Source organism: Haemorhous mexicanus, chromosome 1 (genome assembly GCF_027477595.1).
Source record: "Haemorhous mexicanus isolate bHaeMex1 chromosome 1, bHaeMex1.pri, whole genome shotgun sequence".
In the NCBI taxonomy this organism is placed as follows: domain Eukaryota; kingdom Metazoa; phylum Chordata; class Aves; order Passeriformes; family Fringillidae; genus Haemorhous; species Haemorhous mexicanus.
Genome location: NC_082341.1, coordinates 129,653,841 through 129,678,967, shown reverse-complemented (window position 1 = coordinate 129,678,967; position 25,127 = coordinate 129,653,841). Strand labels below are relative to the sequence as shown.

The window sequence follows — 25,127 nt, the reverse complement described above, 5'->3', positions numbered from 1 at the left end:
CACAATTCCATGTACACGGTGCTCTCATTCAACCTTTCAATGGTGCTTTTATAAGATGCTGGATAAATGGTTTGCATGTGTAAAGCTGTGACACAGAGTGCTCTCTCTGGTATTGTCTGCTTTCCAGAACTTCATGTTAACTGTGCTGCTCTTGACTACAAAAGCTGACAGTGCTGCCCTGTCTCTTGCTCATCTCGCTGCAGCCAGGGTGGAGTCACCCCATGTGACAGCCCTGCCTAGGCTGGGACACAGGTGTTTCAAAGCAGCCATTCAGGCCAGGTGACTTGGCTTGGAAGCAGCTAGAGACAGGACTCTCATCTGTGCACTGTGGGACTGGAAACACCATACCCCAGCTCAAGGACTTAATTTCTGTCTCCTATTGTGCATATACATTTGTTTGCCACATGACTGTAAGAAATCTGTTTCTGTATCAAACATTTTTATTTGGACCACGCTCCAGTGAGGGGCTCTTGCTCTTAGGCAAATAACCAGTTCTTTCAGATGAGTTTTATTTTTTGAGGTTGAAATATGCCTGAATAAGGCTTTTACATGCCTCATTGTAATTTGGTGTGGTAGTCTGCTGCAAAACAGAAGAATGCAGAAAGATGCTTAGCCTGACAGATGCTCCTTTGGTGGTGTGCTGAAGACTTTCAAGGGCAGGTCTCTTCCTGGGAGCAGGGAACATAACTACTGTTAATACAATTTCATATCCTGGTGCTAAAGTTGATTTGTAGCATCTCCTCTGGGAGGGTGAAGTCATTGCCAGAGCAGATCTCAGCCTCAGAAAAGAACATACATATATATACATATATAGATAATGTATATGTCTTGCTGCTGGCAAGCGACATGTGTTCAGGATTATGTTAAAGATAAATGCTGCAAATGGAACATCACAGAGCAAAAAATACAGGGCTCCCTTTCTTCAAGGAGAGAGAACCCCCTTGGCTGGCCAGCATAAAATATCCCAGGCTTACAGAACGTGTTAAACAAATTAATTGCCTGTGTGGTGATTTTCCAGGAGTGCATTGGGATATCACATTCAGTAAGCACTGTTCTCCCAAACAACAGAAAAATGACAGCTTATTTGTAATACAAGGTTTCCATTGATTAACTGATAAAACCTAATTTACATATAATCCAAAGGTCAGCAAGAGTGTCTACACAATGTAGATATATTTTAGCTCTGGCACCCCAATTTCCATAGAAATGCACAGATTATCTTTGCATTACAAACCCATTGGTCTGTGCCCAGTCTATGGGAAATATAAATCTTACAGTTCTGTTTTTACAAGCTGTGAGGTTTTGTTTCTGGAGGCCTTCAGTTTTAAACTGGCCAGAAGGACAGTCACTACAAATATGATAGCAAAGTGCCTAAAAATAAGGATGTTTCTATAAAGGTAAAGATGCTCACTGTTACTGCACAGCCACTTGACTACTGTATGTGGTGCTCTCTTGCCATACACATGCCTAAATACTGGCTTTCATTTGTGGTGTTCGTTTATTGTTATAATAGCACAGTCTGACAAGGGTTTTGTCTCTGCAAATTCATTGGCTAATTTTAACTAGCATGTGTTTGTACAGAAAATACAAAATGAATTTTTTTTTTCATTTAGAAAGCAGGTATGTTATTTCCTATAGTTTATGATAATGCTACAATTGGCTTAGATTATAAATAAGGTATGTAAGTAACTGTACTTCAGAATGCTTCATTTGAGATTTCAGAATGCCTCCTGCTACAAGACAATATAACCAACTCTTGTCCTTTTAATCTTGCTATATTGAGGAAGGGGGCCTAAATATTACAAATCTTATTACTATAAAATAAAAAGAGACAGTTCTGATGCTTTCAATTCCGAATGTCTAAAAAGAGAACAATCTTAACTCATATTTTAACTTTAAGCATAGGTGGGATTTGGACTACCCTCTTGTTTATGGAATTGCTCTTCCCCACTATGTTCATCTGTCACCACCTATCTCTTTTGTCCTTAGTGAAACATGACAGTTGTACAGAGGGCACAGAAACTGCATCACATTAACACTCCTGAATGGGACCTTTTCAATGTGCCTGTGAGATTAAGAAGCCTGGACTTCAGTCTAATGTTTTGAGGCAATTGCATCCTGTCTGGAGGACATCTGTGGAGGTCTTCACTTTCTTTCCAGGCAAGAAATTCTGTAGCTTGCAAGCACTCACATGACACATGTTAAGATGTGAATTGTCACAATGTTTAAATGCATTATTAAAGAGACATCTAAGAGCACAAGAACCTGCTTTCTCACATGTCTGAGGATACTGGAATTTGCCCTTTGTATCTGAGACTGAGAAAGGTCACATAACCAGTGTCCTCAGAACATCTACCAGCAGACAGATCTTTGAAATGAGCCACTGTGATGGCTCCTGAGTTTCTACATGTATGTACCAACTTCACAATTTCCAGCAAGGTTCATCTCATCATCTCATCTCATCTCATCTCATCTCATCTCATCTCATCTCATCTCATCTCATCTCATCTCATCTCATCTCATCTCATCTCATCTCAGTCTCACCTCATCTCTGTGGCATGACTACTTAGGAATGGCCCTTTGCTTCACAGTCCCAACCCCTTTAACTAAAGGAAGGGGATGTGAGCTGCTTCTCTTCAGTCTGACCAGTCTTTCTAGATGCAAGTGTGCTAAGATCCCACCTTCAGAACCACAAAAGAGCTTTCACTGTCAGGGTAAGACAGGTACAGCCCACAGTAACAGCTAGGAAGAAAGGTAAAGTAACAATAGCTAAATTTCATTTGCACTTCCCCCATCCCATAGACAACCTGTTTTGAAAGATTTTTAAGGTAGAAAAGGTTACAGAAAAGGGAGTAGTTGCTGAGAGTCTCACAAGAGACTTAATAACATTGTTTATTCTCCTCAGTTTTCCCTATATAGAGAAAGGCAGGACCAAGTCATCACCACCCAACCATGATGCAGCTGGATTATCTTTTATCAAGCCTCCATATCAACAGAATGGAAATGAATAAATTCTAAATACATGTTTTTGTTCTATTAGAAACCCAACATGGACAAATGTAAATGCACTAAAGTAAGCACCATGTGTAGATCTGGACTTGCATCATGTGGGGTTTTTAGCAAAAAAACCCCAAATGAACAAAAAACCCAACTCTAATTGGATTACTTTATTTAAATAGAATTCTTTGCATGAGCCAAGGCTGCAGGATTGGGCCCTAAGAGTTTAGAAGTTTGGTTTAGTGATAGGTACTTTTGTTTGTATTTTCAGTGAAATGTATTTCCTTTTTTTTATATTAGTGAGTTGATACGACTTCCATAAAAACAATAAAAAATAGTCAGTTATAGGGATAATTATGTCTAATAGCTAATTAATAAAATCGTGCCTCAGTAAGAGTCACTTAAAATTGGGTGCTATATGAGCTTCAGCATAAAATTGCTTTATATATGGAACACTGCATACTAAGAACACAGTGAATAAGAATTTGTAAATGCAGACAGTTGTTTATTTTATCCATTGTTTTATAATGGAAAAAATACGTGTCACTGGAATATCTCCAAGCAAAGTTCTCTTACATAGTGTTCTAGCAACAAAAAGTGTTTTCTGGACAACTATTTGAGTCTCTGATCACTGACACAGAACTGCAAAACGTCCTCAAAACAGTATGAGCTTGTGCAAAGAGAGGCTTAGGACTGTCCTGGCTATCTTAGAGTGGATACAGCTGAATATCCTGAATATCTTGAAGTTCAGCTCTGTGGGCAGTGAGAGCAGCTCAGTGATTCAATGACTGTGCCATATACACAATGCATGGAGTCAATGCATGCAGACTTCTGAGATGGCATTAGCTAAGGCTTGTTTGCTACATGAAGAGTTATTTGGCTTGCTACCTGTTTGAAATCAAAATTTTTTCATCAACATCACTGCAAACACTGAAATAAAGTAGTTTTACAGAATGTATGTTCCATAAATTGTAGTTTAACTGTAATTGCAGGGCTTATCCTACTGTCGGAGCAGTTCAGATCCAACACTAAATTGCATTTTGTAAATTAAAAAATGCCATTAAACTCCTCTCAATATTTTGTAATAGTATACACAAGGTGATGTCATTTAGTCATACTTTTGTTCCGAGAATCTTCATCAGATATTTCTATAGCCAATTCAGCTTTTGGCTGCTGAAAGCACAGTAGGCAATTATGGTTATTTACTGTAAATGTAGAAAATATTATGTAAATATTTCTGGAGGGAAAATGCTACATGAACATATGAAGCAGTTATCAAAAAGTAAGAACAGAGGTCAATAATAAAAAATGCAGGTTTTATTTATGTACAGTAGCATCCTAATACTTACTTGTTTATATGCAGAAGAAAAATCATATGATTCTGTACTGTATTCTCTGAAAGCATTTAAAAGAGGCTCTGCCATTTTCTCTGGTTATTATATTTGCAAATAACTCGAATTTATTGGAAATCCATGTAAATTATGTCAAATGGGAAACATGTTACGTTGCAATGAAATTAATTTATTTCAAAAATACTGGCAAAATTCATAGGATTAAAATCTATATATAAATTCAATAGCCAGACAGAATAAACCACAATAAATAAGCTTTGTCCTTTGTTTTAGTGGTTGGTTGGTTTGTTGGTTGGTTGGCTGGTTGGCTGGTTTTTACCTGTGCTTCTTTTAGTTTTTTTCTTAACAAATATATTATTCAGTCCTTGCAGTCACTTCATCCGGCAGTTCTTAAAACCTGCAATATTTTATAGAATTCTGTTTGTTCTGGGAATTTTGTGCTGATTTCATTATCTGACAAAAACTACTAGGACTTCTTTGTGATATACAGCACCTTACTCCTCCCAAAGCCACAATCCTGTCAAGATTCAAGCATGCACACAACAGCACCAACTTTAAGTTGTCTCTGACTAAAGCAGGGACTGCCATGAATAGTGGCACTATGCTTTCTAATGCAGGTAAGAATATTGGGTTTGAGCCTTTCAAAGTTGTGCAGCTTTCAGCATTTTTAAAGTTGCAATTACCAGCCCTATGGATTATGCTCTGAAATTGCCGTGGCAGTGGATTCCTTTTCCTTTGTAATAGATGCTCTCTGGGTAATGTTCCCCATCCATTTGCTGCACTGCTCTGTCAGTAGCAAGACTCATTTGTGTAGAGCATCCTTTTAAGATCATCCTGAAGCATTTCAGAGGCAGGTGACTTAGGACCACTGCTGAATATGTAACACCGATTCTGCTTGTAAGTCTAACACAAAGAAATGTCATTTTTAAGCATGTCACTGGAACAAGGCTCCTTTGTACACTAGAGCATGAGGTTAATTTTAGGTTTTACCTAACCTTTTGGGGCTTGCACTCTCCGTGACTTGCACCTTCCTCCTCATTATCTTTGATTACAGATAGTAAAAGGGCAGCTTTACCCACTTAGTATTAAGTAGTTACTGATGAACAGGTTTCTAGAAAATTCACAGTGCAGACAGGGATTAGTTACACCAAGCTTGGAGACTGAAGAAATATGAAAAGTATCTGTTCATTGTCAAAGTGATGTTTTTTTAATGTTTAATCTGGGTAAGTATATTTTAATACTCAAAAGATACAAGGTTATAGATCAAATAGAGAATTTGTAAAAATAGGGAATATTTCATGTGCAAAATCATTCAGGATCTGATAAGTGTAAAAGAAGATTGTTTTTTTCCTGAACATTTGTTCATGGGCTAAGAAGCTGCAAATTATGCAATTTGATATAAATTTTGTATTAAGTAACTGTTGGATAATATCCAATTCAGGCTATTCTTCAGAAAAAAAAATGCATGCAGCATTATTATCAAGAGAACTGTTTCACAGATTGTTTTTTTTTTTGATTCTTCATTCTGAACAATTGCTATCAGCCAGAAAATTGCTCTATTACTACAGTTAGCTTCATGTTTGAGGCCAACCACATAGAAATATAAATGTGGCTGGTTGAAATATTGAACAATTTTCCCAGATTCTGGCTAATCATATAGCTGCGTGGAGACACTTGGGAACAGAAAGTACAAGCATCTTTGTTCTCCATAAGCTTTGACATCACTTAAAAGTAAAGCTTTAACCTGATGGGAGCTCGGTGTGGAGTCAGGAGTATACTGCAGTGACACCTGGTGTTTAAAGTAGAATTAGTCCCTGTGAAGTGTGGCTGACAATTTACTTTCAATCGAGTACATGTTCTCTGAAAGACTCCCAGTTCATCCTGTGTTCATGGAGCATAGCATTATGTTGAACTACAAAGCATTGGAGCTAAAGAGTGGCTTGACATTGCTTCGTAGAAAATGTGGCTGACAGATTTGTTTCAAAAGCCCAAAACTACAGTGACATGATCTTCCTAGCACTGTAGCTGGCAAGATACTTCAGCACTACTTCTTCTCAGTTGGCTATTACATAAATGAGATTGACCTTTCATATAACTCACACGACTGGAATTTCTGTGCAGCCTTTGTGGAAGGACTGATAGGCAAGAACAGAGAACTGTCAGTTCAGGCAGAAAACAGGGATCCTGTGTGTGTCGTGGTGCTAGAAAGCAAATTAGAGCTACAATAGATTCTTCTGAAACAGCTCCGGCTAAAGAGCTTATTGACCAAAGTAGTCAAGATCTGCATATTTACAGATGTGACTGAAATGGCATGTAAATCCCATTATCAGTTAATGTAATTAAGGATTATTAGGATAATGTAAGATAATAATAACAAGGATCATTATTATTCACCATTTCAGTTTGCCACAAGATGAAATAAAAAATACAAAGATCTGGTTGCAATCTCTAATTTGGACTGATGAACTATTTCTATTATGCAAAAGGTTTGTGTCACCTATTTCAAAAACCACATAAATGCTCCACATTTATGTAGCTAATCCTTAAAATCTGGCAAGGACAAAACTCTAAGGCTAGCATTCTGGTTTTCCTTTATGCCACAAAATTCTGTTAAGGTGTTGGCTGAGCTACAAACGTCGGATTATCCTAAAAGTCACTGTTTTTTTCTTTCCTTTATTTTTCTGGAAAATATGGGAGCCTGTGAAAACAAACAAATAAACATGAACCTGAACTTTTTAAGGCTGTACTGAGGCTGCATGTCAACCAGCAGAGACCCAAGCCTTTGTCCAGCAGATACTTGAAGGTTGGCACTCAAACTAGCATTCAGAAGTCTTCCTAATTTCTCACCTGCAGCTTATTTTTAGCTGCAAAGTACAAAGGAAAAAAAGGGTCTGGGCAAAAGGAAGTCTGGATGGGTTCTGAAGGAAGCAAACAGCTGCTGCTCCAATTAATGTAATGAATCTTGCAAGCCAGCAGCAGAAACACCACTGTGCTGTTTCTAGGTTAGAGGGCTGAGGCTGAGACTGGAGGAGAGTTATCAGTAGCTTGTCTTTAAAACACATAGCTCCTTGAGTTGTCCTTCAGGTCATTTTGGAAGATAGGAGTGACATTTGCTTTCCCCCAGTTTTCATGCACCTCTCCAAGTCATCATGATCATCCAAAGACAATCAAAATGTAATGACACGAAACAGCTCCCTCAGCATTTTTGGGGGCATCCCACTGGGGTCCATGTCCATTTTGTTTAAGTATTCTGTAACCTGGTCCTCTTCCACCTCACTTATGTGTTCCTTGCATCAAACTTTCCCTCTGTCTCCAGGTCCTTGGATTGCTGAAGACAGGTTTTTCTAGTAGAGGCTGAGGTGAAGAAGGCATTCAGTACCTCAGCCTTTTCTGTGTCCTGTGTCACCAGGGCCCCTGCCACCTTCAGCAGCAGCAGGCTCACACTTTCCCTAGTCCTCCTTTTCTGACTGATTTAATTACAGAGGGCCTTCTTGTTGCCTTTTTCACCCCTCACCAGATTTAATTCTGGTTGGCCTTTGGCTTTCCTGTGTCTTGCCAGCTTGGACAGCATCTCTATATCCTCCACAGTTCTCCTGTCCCTGCTTTCACCTTCTATATACTTCATTTTTGTGTTTTAATCTTGCCAGAAGCTCCTTGTTCATCCATACAGGTCTCCTGGCATTTTTGCCTGACTTCCTGCTCCTTAAGATGGACCCCTGTTGACCTTGGAGGAGGTGAAGCTTAAATATCAATCATCCTTCCTGGATCCCTCCAAAGCCTATACCTTTGGACTCTTTCAAACAGATCCCATACAGCCATCTCATTCACCAAATAAGAGGATTTTTGGGGAAAAGTAGTATTGTGATCTTATTTGCAATGACTTTATTTGCTTGATGAGGTGTGGGGTTTTTGCCCACAGAAACTGTCTCAGTAGCTGTAAGCATAAAAAATAGCACAAACCTGTATGAAGTATGTGGAGGTATTTGTAAATCTGAGGTTTCTTTCCCTCCAGATTTTGCAGCTTAGGTAACACTTGAATGTTTAGTACATGATTGAAAGATGTTGATTGCCACTTGTCTGTGACATGTCTGCAGCTGACACTATAAAGACTGATAAGCAGAAGGATAAGATGACAAGTATCCTGTCCTTTATCATTTGCAGCTAAAATACTCATTGGGCAGATGAGTGAAAAGAGATGAGTGGGAGTAAAGTCCATTCTCTGCTGTTCATTGTAAGAGGTTTTTTATGATAGTCTAAACAGTGAGATTACTTTTTTCCATGGCTCCCAAGTTCCCACTAGGTCCTCCTGAGTTCATCTACAGTGTTCTCCAACACACGTGGTGTCTGGCAAGCCTCCTAGCCCAGGCACAGCCTGCTTCTGCAGCCCATGCTACCAGAATATACAGCCAGCTCTGGCACACGGGACAACATCCCCTAAGCTGCCTCAGCACAGCTCCAGCCTTGGTCCTGGCAGGTCCAGCTCCAAGTCTCAGCTAAGGAGTCTGCACAGGAACATGCAAGCCCATGGAGCTCGTGTGTCTCTGCACCAGCACTGCAGTTTGGCCACAACCTAGGAAAGTACCCCACAAAGGGGAGATTCGGATAGATAGATAGATAGATAGATAGATAGATAGATAGATAGACAGACAGACAGACAGACAGACAGATGTATTTCTTTAACTATGTGTATGCATGGGTGTCAAGGGAAGAGGAGAAGAAAGAGCATCACAAGTTTGAGATCACTTAACTTCCCTTGTCTACGCTCTTCTTATGCACCTTCCCACTTGGAATTGTCTGAGCAATGGCCTATAGTGAAAAGTGGCCTGAAACTGAAGACAGAAAGATTTCAGGTTGTTCGTGGTCAGTTCTGTGGTTCACAGAACAAGAGAGATTGGAAGAGAGAACTCTCCCACTGGAAATGTGTGAGCTGGAGGCAACACCACCATGAGGGGCTACAGCAGGAGGAACCCCTTCACAAAGAGAACATGGCCTGGGGGTTATCCTGTGCTCTTCAGCCACATATATGACAAAATTAAAACCAAAATTACCATCTTGGTGCCTGGGGTGCCTGTACATGCACATTCTTAATAAATTTAGTAATTTTAGGTTAATCTATAAAGACCCCTTCAAAAAACAAATTATTCCTTTTTGGACCCAAGCTGAGCACCTTCCTGTTTGCTTTCAAAAAAAAAAAAAAAAAAAAAACAACCAAAACACTTTAACATGTATGGAGGAATGGAGGATACTCATGAGGCTATTATAGCCCTAGATGGTTACAACAAAGTAAGAGCTGCATGTTTGGGTCCCCTGCAGCACTAAGGGAGTTAGGTAACTTCAAAGGAGTCTCCAACAGGCAATGTACTGAGAACAAACTGCTTGAGGTAGTCACTGAGGAGCACAGAGGTGATTTTAAGGGTTTGCTCACCCAATGTAGGATAGGCAGGTACTTCCTGGCAGTCATCTTTCACAGACACAAACCATTCCAGTATGTTCTGACAGCTTGAGTCTTGAAACCTCTGTGTTGGGTGAGATGATGACAACTACTATTTGTAGCATGAAAAAACATTAGCCTGAAGAAATACTTAGCACATGTTCTCTTCTGGAGAAGTGCAATATGAACTCATTCAGAGCCTAAGCAACCATGACCGCATCCGTATGGGGAGCACATGTCCTTTCAGTTAAACACAGCTCTATTTGTGCACCATTGCCCTCTTGGCAAATCTGCATAAATCCAACACTTTAAAGCATGTGTCATCTCCATTATAGTATGGTGGGAAATATAAAGTGCTGGGTACACTTTAGGCTGCATTCAGAACTGATTTAGAGGAGTGCTTGGACTCATTTGAGATTAATATCTGGTCAGGCCAGGTCATCTCTCATGGATAACGCTGATGTCCAGATTTCCTTTTGGTATTTTAGAACTAATAACAGACACTGCTGTTTGGAGGGATTTGTCTCCAGTGATGCACATGCAATTTTCATACTGCAGGAAGAGGAAAGTTGCAGAACTGACAGCCACATGGTGCTATTTGAAATGCAGTTAATTCATGATTCAGCTAATTCATTTGCTTCTCTGTAAAGCAGATTTGCAACAAAGGAAAAGAATGAGAATGCTATCACATCATAAAGGGTTCTTGCTACATATTCTTCACAGACACAGAGATAGTTTAAGGTAAGGAAAAAAGTTACAGGAATTTTCATCAGACAGACTTTGCCAACATCTGCCATGTTACTATACCCAGCTTGTAGATTTGACGCCAAAGGCTTATCAAGTAAGTGCTCTTGCATGTTTGCTTTTCCTCACCATACAGAAAATGTTCTCCTTTTCCTAGAAAGCAGCAAGTCCCTGGCATGATTGGCATCAGTGGTCTCCACAGGGTCCAGAACTTCAAATGCTCTTCTTCCTTGTGTGCAGGTTTTGGAGCCCTCTCCTAGCTTTTCTCAAGGCTGTTTAGTTTATGAATTGTAGTCCCTGTTAGGGCAGAAATAAAAACTTTGCCACTAAGTTGCCTGATTCCCTAACTAATTTCTGTCTCTGATGAACAGATTCAGTAGCAAAAGGCTGTGAACAGAGGCAATCCCCAGAATCCACGGGCTTGGGCAGCTTTAGCATACTTACTGTTTATACAACATGCATCCACTTGTAGGAACAGCCACTAGCAAGCAACTTCTGTTCCTGCTCATTTTACTGAGTAATATTTGTTCCACAAGGGACATATCCCTCACTCCAGTGACCACAAAAGAAGGCATGTGTCCCAGAGACAATATTGGACCAGCATGGGTATCCAGGAAGATTGCCAAGTGTTCTGCTCCTAATGGGAAGAAGGTGGGTACTGCAGGGTACAAGAAACTCTATTCTTTGTGCCTGATGGGGTGGAAGAGCCAGAAGAGGAAGAGAAACGATGGGAGACAGAATGCAGTTGGGATAATTTTAATTTCTAAGACTGCAAAGCTGAATTTCACTCTTGGGTTCTGGCAGATACGCAGGGCAGCAAGCACCCTCCATACAGATGTCTCAGAGTTCCAGGAGGTTTTAAGTTCAAAACAGTGACTTCAGCATTCAATAGCCCTGGCAAGCATTAAGAGGAAAAATTTGGCATCTGTTAAGGATCTCAAAGAGAGGGGGAGGGAGACTGCTGCCAAAAGCTCTCCATTTTGAACTTAGTTTTTCTCAGAAACTCAGTTTCTACTGCTGTTCATTAAAGCGGCAATTTCTATACCTGAGGGAAAAAAAAGAGGCAAAGGATAGGCACAGAAAGAGGCTCTTAATTTTGAACAACTGTTCACTTCTTGCATTCCCACCCTTAGGTTTTTGACGGTACATTCTTAATTGAAATAATTATTGACTATGCTTCCCAACTTGAGTTTGGTTTAGGCACTAACAAAGGCATTTTTGGCAATTAGGCTTAATCTAGAAACTGAAAACAAAGCTCAGTGTTTCTTAAAAACAAACAATGTTCTTATTGTTTGTTAAGGGAGGTTGTTTTTTTTCCTCTGGTGCTATTTTGAGTTCTAACATGTCTATTGTACACAGGCTGGAGCGTTCACTCTGGTTGTTTACAACAATTTTGCTGGTGTTGCCAGGCTTTTCTTCTAGGAAGCATAATTTTGTAGGCAATGTTCAAAACAAGCTGCAGTGTAAATAAACGAAATATGTGTGAAGTGTTGGCTCAACACCCCTCAAATTTTTCTCTAGTCCTAAAACTGTCATGAGGGCATTAAACACTCATGACAAGTCGAAAGCACAGTAGATACCTCCTTGGATTAAATTTTAAAGGATTGTTTCACTTCTGCAAATTTGGAACTGAAAATATTTGTCTAATTTCCCTGTCTTTACGGTAGGCTTTGGTGGCTGCCCAGATTTCATTTTGGATCTGCTGAGCTCACTTGAAAAAATTCAACAGCTGCTGTTGCTATCAACATGCCTGAGACCACTGATTTTAGCACAGGAAGGAGACTTTTTTTGGTGCAGTACTGGAAACTGTTTTTCTGGGGCAACCACATGTGGCTGACCACATCTGGGAGCTAACAGGGGATAGAAGCACTTTGTACTGCTACATCTTCATGCTCTACACAAAATGCCTTTCTCCTGTACTTGATGCACATCTGAGAGGGCCACATGGTCATGGGACAAAAACAACATTTTTTTGACTCATTAAACTTTTGTGGGAATGGTTAAACACTGCAACATCTCACTGTGATGTTGGTCCTGTGGAGAAACAAGCAAAAAGTGAAGCAATGGGGAGTGCTCCTATTGTCAGTACCCTCACCCTCAAAGATGGCTTGGTATGTGGCTACAGCACAGCATCCCCTCCAGCCATGTAATCCATCACATACACACCAGAAAATCTGGCATGTGCATGCAAGTTCATATGGAAAACACAAGGGAGACTCAGAGAAAAACTTTTCATAAAATATTGAAAAAAAAATACTTAAAGCACTGAATCATACAGTTATATTGCAAATTCTCCCTACTAGCTTCATGGTCAAAATCAGAGGTCAATAGACAGGAGCTTGTGTCATTGTGTCACCCTGTGCTGTGCCCCTTTTCACAATTGTCACATGCTATTCCTGCAAACCTGGGGACAGCCACTGAAATCCTTGCTGACACATTTTCATTTCTTTTCATAACCAGACTGATACAAAAGTTAGCCAAGAAACACAGCTCTTGTGAATGGGTGTCTCATCTCCTCCACATGCTAATGCACACCTTCCCAGCATCAGTGAAAAATCTGACTCAAATGCACCACCATAAGTGGACAAGAACTCTGTCACATATTTAAGAGCTAGGAAATTTGTTATAAATCATTATTAAAACAAAAAAAATAAAAAGAAGGTATTAACAAGGCTTATAAATTTCTCACTAGCATGGATGCCACATGTAAGGACTGCCCCAACCTGAGCAGACACAGACTTCTCTGCGAGCAGTTTTTGAATGCCTAAAAGTAGTCACTGCTGGAATTACCTTCCTCTACAATTATGCTGGCCCCCAAAAAGGCTCAGTAACTCAGAAATGGTGTTTTGTTAGACTGTACGACCACACAAGCCATCACAGAATGTAAGATCCCTTTCTATTTATCAGTTGCTTAAGACATGGTTACCAGTTTTCTGATGAGCTGCTGAAAAACTGTGTTCAGGACCTCTGAGAAGTGGCAGTTGTAGGGCATCTTAGACTGCCTTAAGAAAGAGGTTAGCTGCACTGTAACACCTAACATTAGAAAGAATCAGGGCTGCTGCCCGTGGGATTTCCGAAATAGAACATGTCCATATGTGACATGGAACACAGACAAGATACATCCAAAACTTTATGGATTACTCAAATTTTCTGAAAGGCTGCAACAGATCTTGGGGTTCCCAAAGGTGTCAGAGGCACTGTGTGTGCTGCATGGCTGATCTGCTCATGTGCTGGATGTAGATGAGTTCGACCAAAAGAGGAATTGTTTTGTTTAACTCAAATTGACATGGACTTTTCAGTGCATATTTTCTCATGTTAGTCCAGTTTCCTAACCAGAATTCTACTCATCTCCCCAAATGAACACTGGAATTTACTTTCAATATGCACATTTCCTCTTCTATGGAAAGCTAAGGGGGGGTGCTTTGCTTCTGGAGAGGAAGAAGCTTTCCAGGAAGCTTTCCAGTGAATTGCTTGAGGAAGCCAGTGGCCTGCCAAACTGGGGATTTCAAAAGTGAAAGAGAAATGGATTCTTCCTCCTTCTCCTTTATCTTTACTACTAGGTCTAAAAAAGAAAGTTCAAACCATAGCAAGACATATTTTAAGACTTATTTTAAGTCTATTCTTAAGCACTGAATCATTGTATTATTTTTAATTGTAAGAACTATTCAATTAGCAGAGACCTCGTAAAACAACTTTATTTCTCTAGGTACCACTTGGTGTGGTTAAGCAATACAGTAAAACTGAGACTAATTTGCTGTGAATGCTGGTGCACTAGACCATGAGGCTCTGTGTCAGTAGAAAGCTGCATGTGACACGCAGATTACAGGCTATTTTTTATTGTCAAACTCAATTCTTCATTCAAACAAATACATTGTCAGAACCCTAATTATTTCTGTTAGAAGCGCTGCAGCTTGTTATAAAGGGGCATAAAGTCTTTCTCTGCAAATTCTTGATCATTGCATTACAATTCCTCACCATTTGTGAAATACACCATTTAATTTACAGCCTGTTTCTCTCTATGTGGGCTCTGATTACAGAATCATCAATCATTACAGAGTATTAGCCCTGTGATGAACCATGCACTGGTTGTTTTTTTTTTTTCACTCTGGTCTGAAATGAATGCCATTAGTTTTTTTCTTATTATCTCCTGCTCCTCCTAATTGCTGACAGGCAAACTGGAAAATCTTGCCTTTTATTCAATCATCTTGCTCTCTTCAGCAGTGGGAATTTTGGGCAGATACAGTAACAATCTTTCTGGCTCCATCTAGTATTACAAAGTTTCATGGACAGGTTTTTAAGTTCTTCATTACCTAGCAAATGCTCTGTACATGCTCTGGAAGCTGCTTCCCTGACTGTAACTGTGAATGTAATTCAAGTTTGATCAATGGAAAAATTTCTACAGGCTTAGCACCTGTTGGTACATGTCTACGTGCAAAACTCGTGGCTTATAATTATGCTTTGAGGGAAGAAACCAGGCAAAACAGTAATATCTTTTTTCCATTGCTGGGATCTTCAGACCAGGTCAGAACACTGGAATCAAGGTGGCTGGAACATGATTAGAACTCAAGGATTAGAGAGCTGTGGGGTTTTTTTTTACCCAAAATGGAAATGCTGATAGCTGGAAGATGTTTAAACTAAATCAGCAAATGTGATGGGATTCCTGTGGAGCACAGCTGAAAACAGGTATGTGGAAACCCTGGATTTGGTAAAAAGAGCTGGAGGTGGCTACCTGAGAAGAAAAGACAAGGGTCACACTGCAGCAAAATGTCTATTTGAATACAAAAACAAGAGTCAGGTTTTTAACATTTTATAATGATACAAATCCCACCAAGCAAGATTTACTACATCCCTGGGCAAGTAATGATGCAGGGTGACCTCACATTGCTGGGTGGAAGTTTGGACACCACCTTCCTTTGGACACCACCTTCCACCTGCCCTAGATTTAATAGCCTGAAGCCAGGTATCTTTTCTGACCAACATCATGAACAGCAGTGGAAATGATCAGGGGCTCACAGCTCAGGCTGATCTGGCATTGGAGCAGTGACAGCAATTCTTTGAGGCAGGCTGCTCTCCCTAAACACAATCTTTGTGGTTTATTGATGGAGTGTAGCACAGTATTGACACAGCTTTCTTGAAAGGTTTTCATGCCACCCACTTTGGTTTTGTGTTGCTGATGTCAGAGTGTGTTATGCACAGAAGCAAAGGCCCTGGCTCATCATCTGGATTCATCAGAGTGAATTTGTAATTTAGAGGACAATACAGGCCTTTGGAATGCAGGTAAAATACTGAGAAGGACAAATCTTCAAAGATTCATAGAAAAAGTTTCTGAAATACTATGAATAAATTATACCCTTTGGCATGCATGGATTGGGAGTAAAACAGCCAAATCCTGAACTAGGAGCAACTTCACTGTAGAGAAACCAAGATAGGTTGAAAAAAAACCCTAAAGAGACCTTTCTTAATACTTCTCTTACCTATTTTATGTCTGTGTGGGTTGATCTGAATTTTCTGTTAACTGAGCTCTGAACACTTTTGCTTTTACTCTTTAAAGGAAGTCAGCTTAGTAAATTTCTTTAGTTTAGTAAAGAATTCAGTGTGCTCATCCATTTTCTGAAACCAAATTCAGCTTTAGAGATTAATTGCTGTTTTCCTGGAAAAACTAAAAGAGAAGTCTACTGCTTGATCTGGCAGCAACACAAGGCTTTTGGAATCTGTCCACTTCTGGAAAATTTAACCCAGTGTTTTTTAAAGGTTTATCACTTTCTGTCTCGTACATCAAGATAAAGCAATACTCCTTGTCTTAAGAAATTTTCAGGAAATAGAAAAAGACTGACCAACAGTCTTTGGGAAAATTTTTAATTTGTCATTTCTGGATCCTGCTTTATTATACAAGGTTTTGTTCAATGCATTGACAAAAGCAATATGATAAACATCAGTATAAGACATTGTTTAGCCACAAGGTATTTCTTAGTAATATGAATGACAACAAACCCCAAATTGCAAATAAGCAAAAAGGTGAAGGAGAGTTGTATTCTAGGATTAAAACCACAAACAAATGTGTTTATGTATCACAAAGCAACAATATATGAGTAAAGAGAAGTTTTGAATTTAAATCCTTTAGAATGAAATGGAGAATCTAATAGCAATGGGAAGCAGAACTACTAAGGTATTATCCATTCAAAGGCAGGAACATGCATGAAAATTACTACTAAATCCATTGTCACAAATGTCTTTGAGATCAGTGAAGCAGAGATATTTAGTGACTTGGCATTGCTCAAAACCCACTAATCTCCATGAGCAGACTGAGATTCAAAGCAGACCAGAGAGCAACCCTTTGTTCATCATAATAAAGAATTTGCTGTATTCAAATGAAGTCACAGCAAAGTGGATGCGTGCCAGTGCAGCACCAGTGTTCCAAGAGAAAGGCAAGCTAGGAAATTATAGACCCTTCATCTCAATGTCTGCAATTTGCAAAATAAAGGGTACAACCAGGAGAACATTTGCAAAATGCATGTGCAAAGGAGTATCATTCTCTGTAATCTCCTTGTAGATAACTAGCAAGATGGGTGGTGTCAGTTAACTCATCTCCTTTTTGAAAGAACTATGCTACACTTTAGTTATTAAAATTAAAACACTTGAAATAATAATTCATGTATCAGGCTGTTCACCTAATGCTCTGTGGCAGAAGAGGTTAATTCTCCTCTAAAATCAGTGCTGTTATTCTATAAGAATTCTACCAAAATGGTAATCTAGATCCCAAGTCTCCAAAGTTTGAGTTTTGCACATGGCTGAACTGAGCAGCACAAAGAGCAATGTGACCACGAAATAGAGACACAAAAGAAAAACAATCCAAACTTTAAACAACAGCTGTATCAGGTACCTCCAGTACACTTACCTGTGTCACATGTAATTATCCCAAGCCTCTTTTACAAGGGTGTCTAGTCCTCTTCTTCTCTGTCCCAGTAAGCTGTCCATCAAGAAGAGTTTTGTTCAAGGAGAAATTGTGAGGAAATAAGTATTAGAAACAAAATTCTAGGCTTCATACACATCTCTGCTATTATTCACTGCTTTGGGGCTAGCTTCTCATTCCTACTACTTGATTCCCCTGCCCTTCCACTCTTTTTCTACTGCCCTTCCTCTGTGACTAGAACCATCCATTCCTGTTCCTTCTTTTCTTTGTTGTGCTTCCCTGACCTGCTTCACTCTGCCTTTTTTTTCCACTTTTGTGTTTATCCAAGTAACATGTTTCAAATTACTAACTCAGACAAGGCAGTAGATGCTTCATTAGCTCTAGTTCAAATGAAACTCTTTATCTTGCCATCTACACCAAACTTGTGCACTGTGTTAGCACCTTTTGGCCAAATATCTTCAATACCAGTAAGACAAAAAGCCTCCAGGAAAACTTGCACTGGCTTCTCCCTCTGCTCTGCTCCTTCCTGCTGCTCCTCTCTTCCCACAACAAAGCCCGATTTGACAGTTCCTTTAAATGGAAAAAAAAAAATTATACACAAATAAGTTTGTTCTATAAACACTTGAATCCTTTGTATTTAGTAACATGTTAGTACCCGCAAGGCCTTCTTTTTGCTTACAAAAATCATAGATTAAAATACAACACACCTCTACCAAAGGAAGCCAGCATAACAGAAGAGCTGAAGTGTTTCTAAACAAAGCCCAACCATTTAGAGACCAAAAAATTAATTTGAAAGACTTAGAAATTCAAGCCAAAACATTACAGTGGAAAAGATAATCACAAAAAAAAAAAAAAAAAAAAAAAAAAAAAACCAAAAACAAAAACAAAAATACCCTTAAAACACCAAAACACCACCACTTTAAAATTCGGTTTTGGTTTTACAACATCCTTCCTTTGAAAACAAAACGAAAGCCCTAATCTCCCGGAAGAGAAATGAGTGAGATTTAGTAGATGGAACTTAAGACCTTTTCCTGTTTCCCAGGGGGGTTGCTGCAGTTGAATTGAACTGGCCACAGCGATTAGCTGCGACCTTGGCTGCATTTCACGTTATGTGCATTGCGCCCAAATCCCACTACTAAAAGCGTGTTTAGAAGAACACGCTTACACTTGTGTTGTGCCTGTAAAGCAGGTAACTGCTCGAGTACAGATGGTCCCAACCGCGTTCATGCCAGAGGGTCCCTGGTTATCAATTTTAGCTCAACAATCATGAGGTGTGACAGATCCAAGTTTGGGGCATTTCACTCATTTGCCGATTTCTGAGCTCTTCTTTAAAAGTTTCTGAACTTTTTTTTCCCCCTCACAGAGGAAGATTACAATGGCTTTATTTGGAAATTTTTTTAAGGAAGCCAAAACTCTTACACAACCCTCCGACGTGTAAGCAGCGGGGGCTTTACGATGTTTATTTATAACTCGCTGTGGCATCGATTATTGCAGAGCCCGAACCGCACGGGGCCACGGAGAAGGGCAGAGCGGAGGCGGCTGCTGGAGAGAGCTGCTCGGAGCTGGGACCAGCGCCCACCTCCTGCCCGCCGTAAGAACCACGCAGCAACCGCGGCTGCCGGCACACGGCCCCCTTCCCCTCCGCGGGCCCAGCCCTCGGGCCGCCCCTTCCGAGGGGCCGGCCGGGGCCGGGGCCGGGGCTGGGGCCGTCCCGGCGCCGCCGCCCGCGCCCCTCCCGCGCAGCGCCGGGCGGCTCGGCGGCCCCGCCGCGCGTGTTTACGCGCCGCGCTCCGCCGGCAGGAGCAGCAGGAATCCGAGGCAAAAGCCGAACAGGATCGCGGGCAGGAGCATGGAGCGGGGGCTGCCGCAGCTCGGCCGGCCCTCGGCACCCGGGGGCGGTGCGGAGAGCGGCCCGTCAGCAGCGGCGTGACAGCGAGGGGCATGGACCTGGCGGGGACAGCCCGCTTCCGTGCCAGTCCTCTTCAGTTGTGCCTGTCCAGCTCCGAGCTGTGTCACTTGTTTGTTTATTTGGGATTTTTCTTCATGGAGGGGAGCAGGGTGGGAGAGGCAGGAAGAGGTCGGCCGCGTTTCCACAAGGAGAACGGGACAGCTTGATCCCGAAGGAGGAGGGACGAGTAAAGCGGAACAGTCTGGTGTGGTGGTCTCGTTCAGCCTTTCAGGGAAAAAAGGGTCATCAAAACTGTCCATATTTCTGGACACTTCCAAGGAGTTAACTGAGGAGTTACTCCAGAGTAACTTCCATATTTTCAGGGAGCTTCTCTGAAAGAGCACCAAAACAACCAAACCCAACCAAACAAAAAACTCCACCAGCACCAAAAATTAACCTTTATGAAGCACTGCACTCTCTAGAAAACAGGGACATGTTCAACACAGAAAATATCTCCTACCTGTCCAGCTAGTGAACTGGCTTGCAGCTGATTGATGTTGGAATCTTTGATGTGAGCCTCAGGTTATCTGGTTATTTGGTGTTTTCCTTAAATTTTGGTTAGTGGTGTTTACTTGGAGCCTTGTCAGTGTGTTATGCAAGCAAAAAAATGTGGAGTGCCTTTTTTCTAAGGAAAGTATTAATCTCCAAGATAAAGAATTTATACAAATAAAATGATACTATCTTATGATAAGTAGCAAGATGATAAAATTGTACCCATTGCTTAATCTATTGGTGTAAATATTTTTATTGCTGGTGGTGTTGACTTGGAATTATGTATTTTTTCTTGCTTCCACAAGATTTATAAAGAACTTACCATGTAAAGAGTGAGTCTGAAAGAAGTTTTATGGGTCCGGTAATATTTATGTTTTTCTCAGTGCCTGATCTAATTTGTTCATTTTGAAAGGAAAAGCTAGTTATTTTCTTTGTAATTGCTACCTCTCCAAATTCAGCTTTGACTTTCAGAATCAATCTGAGTTCTTTGACACTTCACTAAGAAAGAGGAAGTTGACTTGCTAATTTGCAGGGGAAGTTCCACCTGAATTAAGACAATTAATGAATACATTTGCTTAAAATAGCATTTCAATTATCATCTTTCATTTCCTATATCCTTCCTTTAATTCTGGTGTCATTTCAGGGATTGTTATTCACACACATTGCTGTTACCCCACATGCATGAGCACAAACAACATAGAAACTCCCTCAAATAGCTTTGTGTGTGCATGTGTGTCTGAGTGTAAGAAAACCTCAACTACGTATATATGGTTATTTCTGTTTTGTGCTTGAACATTTGCATTTCAGAGGCCTGTGTGTCTTGTGTGTCTGCCCTCTGTGTAGACTCTGGGTTTTTTGGTCCTTCACTGCTTTTGTTCAGAAAAATTATTTTCTCTCTCTGTTTGCGTTTTCATGTGCAGTGAGTAGTTAAGTAGGAAAATGTTAGTCTTACCTTTTTCAGTTCATCCCTTTGTTTTTCTCAGTCTAGTTAATTTGTAGAAAGGGGAACTATAGTCACTGTATTAGCATGAGCATGAAACTCCAGTGACCTGACCTCTTTTTTCAGGGGAGGAACAAAACCTTTTAAGAGACATAAACATGTAAATTGTGTTAACGTACTAAGGGCAACAGGAAGACCTCTGGGGAGGGGTTTTTAAAAAGCCGTGCAGGACTGGTTGGTGTTTATGCTCTCACAGTCCAAGGATGGATTGTCTGGAATTCCTTTCGTTTCTGTACCACTAAGGTTATTCAGACCTAGTCAGTATTTCAGGGTGGTAACTGAAAAGTAGTGTGTAATGTCTGGTAATTTTTCCACTTCATTCCAACACATGGCTGGCACTGGGACCCCCTTCATGCAGAAGGCACAGCCTTGTCTGCAGGGTGGCATTTTACTGCACAACAGCCAGACTCAGAAGTGACCCCGTGCTCCCCACTCAGCTGACAAGTGGGGCAGAGGCGTGTCACACAAGCGATGATTTCGTGTACTGAGAAGGGGGTCGGAAGGTTGCCACCTCTCCTTTTCAGCAGCATCTGGTAGACAATTTTCTGCCTAATATTGTCAATCATTCCCTTGTTCTTGAAGGTGCCTGGCTGTCCTCCCAGCTGGAGTGAGAACTTCAATGATCACTAGAAAGCAAAACAAATGCAAAGTTTACAAAGGGAGTGTGGAGAAGGCAGGTCCCCGAATAAAGAAGTTGGCAGGGGCTCAAATGCCTGGGATTATGAGGAAAGTGGAACACACACACACACACAGTTAATGCACATGCTGGTTTGAATACCAGAGCTCAAACAAATACATTTGTTGCACACTAAAAAGTGAAAAGTGAATGACTTGTTGATTAGGTTACATTTGAAAAAAATGTGATTAAATGTGCAGTAAATGGAGGTTTCTTTGTTTTGTATTGCTGCTAGATTTTTTAAAGGGAAGAACTGAAGCATAGTATCAGTCTGGGAGGAGGCAGGAGCAGGGGGGAACCTTGCCACTAGTGATAAAAAGCTGGCATTCATGGACAAGGGGAAAAAAAATCAGATATTAAAGAAAATAACAAGAAATGTATTCTTTCATTGAAGGCATGAGGAAAAAAGAGAGTAAAAGCAAAAAAAAAAAAAAAAAAAAAGAGAGCTGGCTGAGACAGGATTTCGGGTGGTCCAATAAAATGCCTGCTGTGATGTAGCCACCTGTTCCTGTGAGGCAAACTAAAGCACACCTGTACTTGTGGTTATTGGCTGTGGCTAGTGCTCATCCCTCCTCTGGAAGCTGCATTACTGAGTGATGGTCCCTGGGGGAAACAGTTCTGAGACCAGCAAGCAGGGAGGTTACAGAGTAGTGCCTTCTTCAGCATTACAGAAAAATCTCTGCTTTTTGAAGTAAAAGGAACTTGTTCCCTTGATGTGATGTCAGGCAAGCTTTGCCTGCAGTCATGATCACAGTAGCAGCTGCCGAATAGAACAAAATGTCAAACTGATCAGTAAATTATTATATTAAAAATTCGAGGAATACTTAACTGAACAATGGACTAAATGAAATGTTTGTGAAAAATATGTATCAGAAGACAACTCCACCTGACGTTAATCAGCACAGAGTAGTTAAGGCAGTACTAGGGAAAGCCAGATTTTTTTTCTGTGGCTAGTGCACAGGGCTGCCGAGTGGGTATACTGAAAGAAGATAGACAATAATTATTCAAGATGAACTGAAAAGCCGTCAGTGTAATTCAGCTTCACTTGCTCCAGAAGAACTTCTAGAGGGTGATATATATGCTTACATGTACTTATCATTCAAATTGTCTCATATGTCTTTAGAGAGAAATTTCATTTCTGGAAGTATGAACTGATTGTTAAGGTTAGAGGCTGAGAAGCATCTGAAATATTTCTGCTGTGTTGGAGAGCTGTGTACACAAAGGGAGTGTGGATGTGCACATTAACTTTTAATAAGCTTGGAAATCATTGACATGCAAACAGCTCTTATTCCAGCCAGAGCCTGTACTTGCGTTAGAGGCATATTATGCTGTGGTACAGTCATGAGATATCTCTGTTGAGCTAAGTGATACCATATTACCCCATATATCACAAGAATTTACTTGATATCAGGCCATGGCTATGGGCCAGAATTGTTCAGCAGGTCACCCCAAGAGTGGGTGCCCAAGAGTCCCGGGCAAAAAATGTTGATGTATGATAGTGCATTATGACCTGTGTTTGATTCTTAACTGTTTGTGAATGTAAAGATATAGAAGAAGACTGTATCTAGGACTCCCTGACTTCCTCCATAATTTAGCTACCCTGGGAAGCACTGGAAGGACAGCAAGGGTTCAGCTTCAGCTCCATTCATACTGCAAGTCAGGCAGACAGGAAGAAATAGAGCAAACAGTCATTTCTATCTTTTGTTTGTATCAAATATTGTGAGAGAAGTTATTCCTACTTCAGCTCCAATCTGGCTCGCCAGAGAAGTGCTAGAAATCTTTAACTGATCTGTTGTAGAGTTGTCAACACCGGCTTCTCATTGCATTTGATAACCCAACAGGAGTAAAAAACATTAGCAGCTCAGATTACTAATGGAAAGTCAGTCTTCTCTAAACCCCTTCCTGGGACTGACCTGGCCATCAGCCTAGTGAATTCTGGATTGTCAGTCCCTCTGGATCCCAAAACTGTTTTGGCACCTCTCCCTCCACCAGGATTTGGTTACGCTTTTCCTCTGTCAACCTGACCAACTCTTGTAGGGCCTCACATGCTGTCCTGCTCTGCTTTGAGATCTAATGGGCCATGATCTGATGGAGTCCTCTGGAGAAGAGGCAGCATTTTGGGGCATGGAGCATCCTCCTTAAGGAAGGCAGGCAGGCCTGGGATGTTCTGTGTGTACCTGCCTGAGCCTCTCTGCCTCCAGCTACCATGCTCCCAAACCAGAGACCCCAGCTAAGTAATTCTTAAAACAGTTGTTGAACTGACAACTAAAAGCCTGGTAATTGGTTAACAAGCTCTGCTTTTATATTCACCCACCAAACCTCAGGCAAGAGGTGTCAAGTTAGCTGTACCTTACAGCAAATCCCAGAACAAACCTGGCAAAAAAAGCTGAATAGGAAGTTCAAAGAGAGGCTGAAGTGTGAGCTGTCATGGGAGTTAACAGATGTGCCTGTACAAGCCTAGCTATCCTTTATCACCACTGTTTTCTGCGAGAGATCCTTTGGTTTCCATTCTGTTATTTGTGGTGTTCATGCTAGCACATATAATCTAATTCAGTGATAACACACTTGCTGCATATAGTTTCTAAATTTGTTTCTTGTTTTGCTGCAATTAAAACATAGAGGACTTTAAAAAAGGTAAGGAAGTCTCTCAGTATATACCCCAGTATGTGGCAGATAGGAATGACACCCTTAGTTACACAATTATAATTCAGATAACTGGGAACACAGGCCACTAGGAAAGATCACAATTAGATTCAGGTGGTATTCAAATGATACAAAACATTTCAAATAACTTGAAGACTAGGAGGTATTGCAATGATTAAATTTCCATGCCTTTAAGGTATAAAGAACTATGACTATCATTGAAATTCATGTTAAAATTAATGTTTAAGGTAAAATCTAAGCATAAAAGGAACTATGACTATCATTGAAATTCATTATGAAATTCATGTTAAAATTAATGTTTAAGATACAACCTAAGCATAACTTAATTATGTCAAATCTAAGCTCTAAATCTGAACATTCAGCACAGGAATAAAACCAAAAAAAGCATTTAACTCTTTTTTTTTTTTCCCCCACAGATCTCTCCTTTATGCAACATCAGCTTCAAAAAACTATGACTGATCCACTCATCCAGGTGTCAAGAAGCTAAGTACACATGCAGTGGCAGGAAAAAAGACAGAACATCTTGTGGCAGCATGTACCAGGAGTTTTGGCTGCTGTTCTGCTGAGGTGGGCTGAGTGGACATTGCAATGCAGCTGGTCAAAGCACAGTAAAACATCTGGAAAAGACACTTTTGGAGGGGTGGGGTAATATTGCTGGAAGCCCTGATATGCCAGAATTTGCCAGCAATTTTGTTACAAATCTTGACCCAGATCTGTGGGAACCTTGAAATAATGGATGCAAACATTTGTGGTTTGTGGGCTGGGTTGAGAGAATTCAAACAACTTAGAGAGTTTGACATGAAAAGTAACTTCAATATTTCTTTAAGAATGGGTACTTTATTATGTATAATTTCTTGCCTAAAAAATGCTATATGTTATATTCCAGAATAAAAAATACCATTACTTTTTGAAA

General features: G+C 40.5%; 2 long non-coding RNA genes across 3 annotated transcripts in view; one reads left to right on the top strand and one right to left on the bottom strand.

Moving 5' to 3' along the window:
* The window catches only part of LOC132335911 (uncharacterized), a 44,064-nt gene extending 25,795 nt beyond the window's left edge, over nt 1–18,269 (bottom strand). The window contains exons 1-3 of the long non-coding RNA XR_009488770.1: nt 18,142–18,269; nt 17,876–18,004; nt 17,420–17,491 (exon numbers count right to left, since the gene is read on the bottom strand). This is a non-coding gene — a long non-coding RNA (uncharacterized LOC132335911). The remainder of the gene's footprint in view (nt 1–17,419; nt 17,492–17,875; nt 18,005–18,141) is intronic.
* Nucleotides 11,047–25,127, top strand: LOC132335915 (uncharacterized). Of its 2 annotated transcripts, none has more exons than XR_009488774.1 (2): nt 11,047–11,175; nt 24,631–25,127. It is a non-coding gene; the product is annotated as an uncharacterized LOC132335915 (long non-coding RNA). The 2 variants fall into 2 exon arrangements; XR_009488773.1 differs by lacking the exon at nt 11,047–11,175 and adding an exon at nt 15,005–15,207.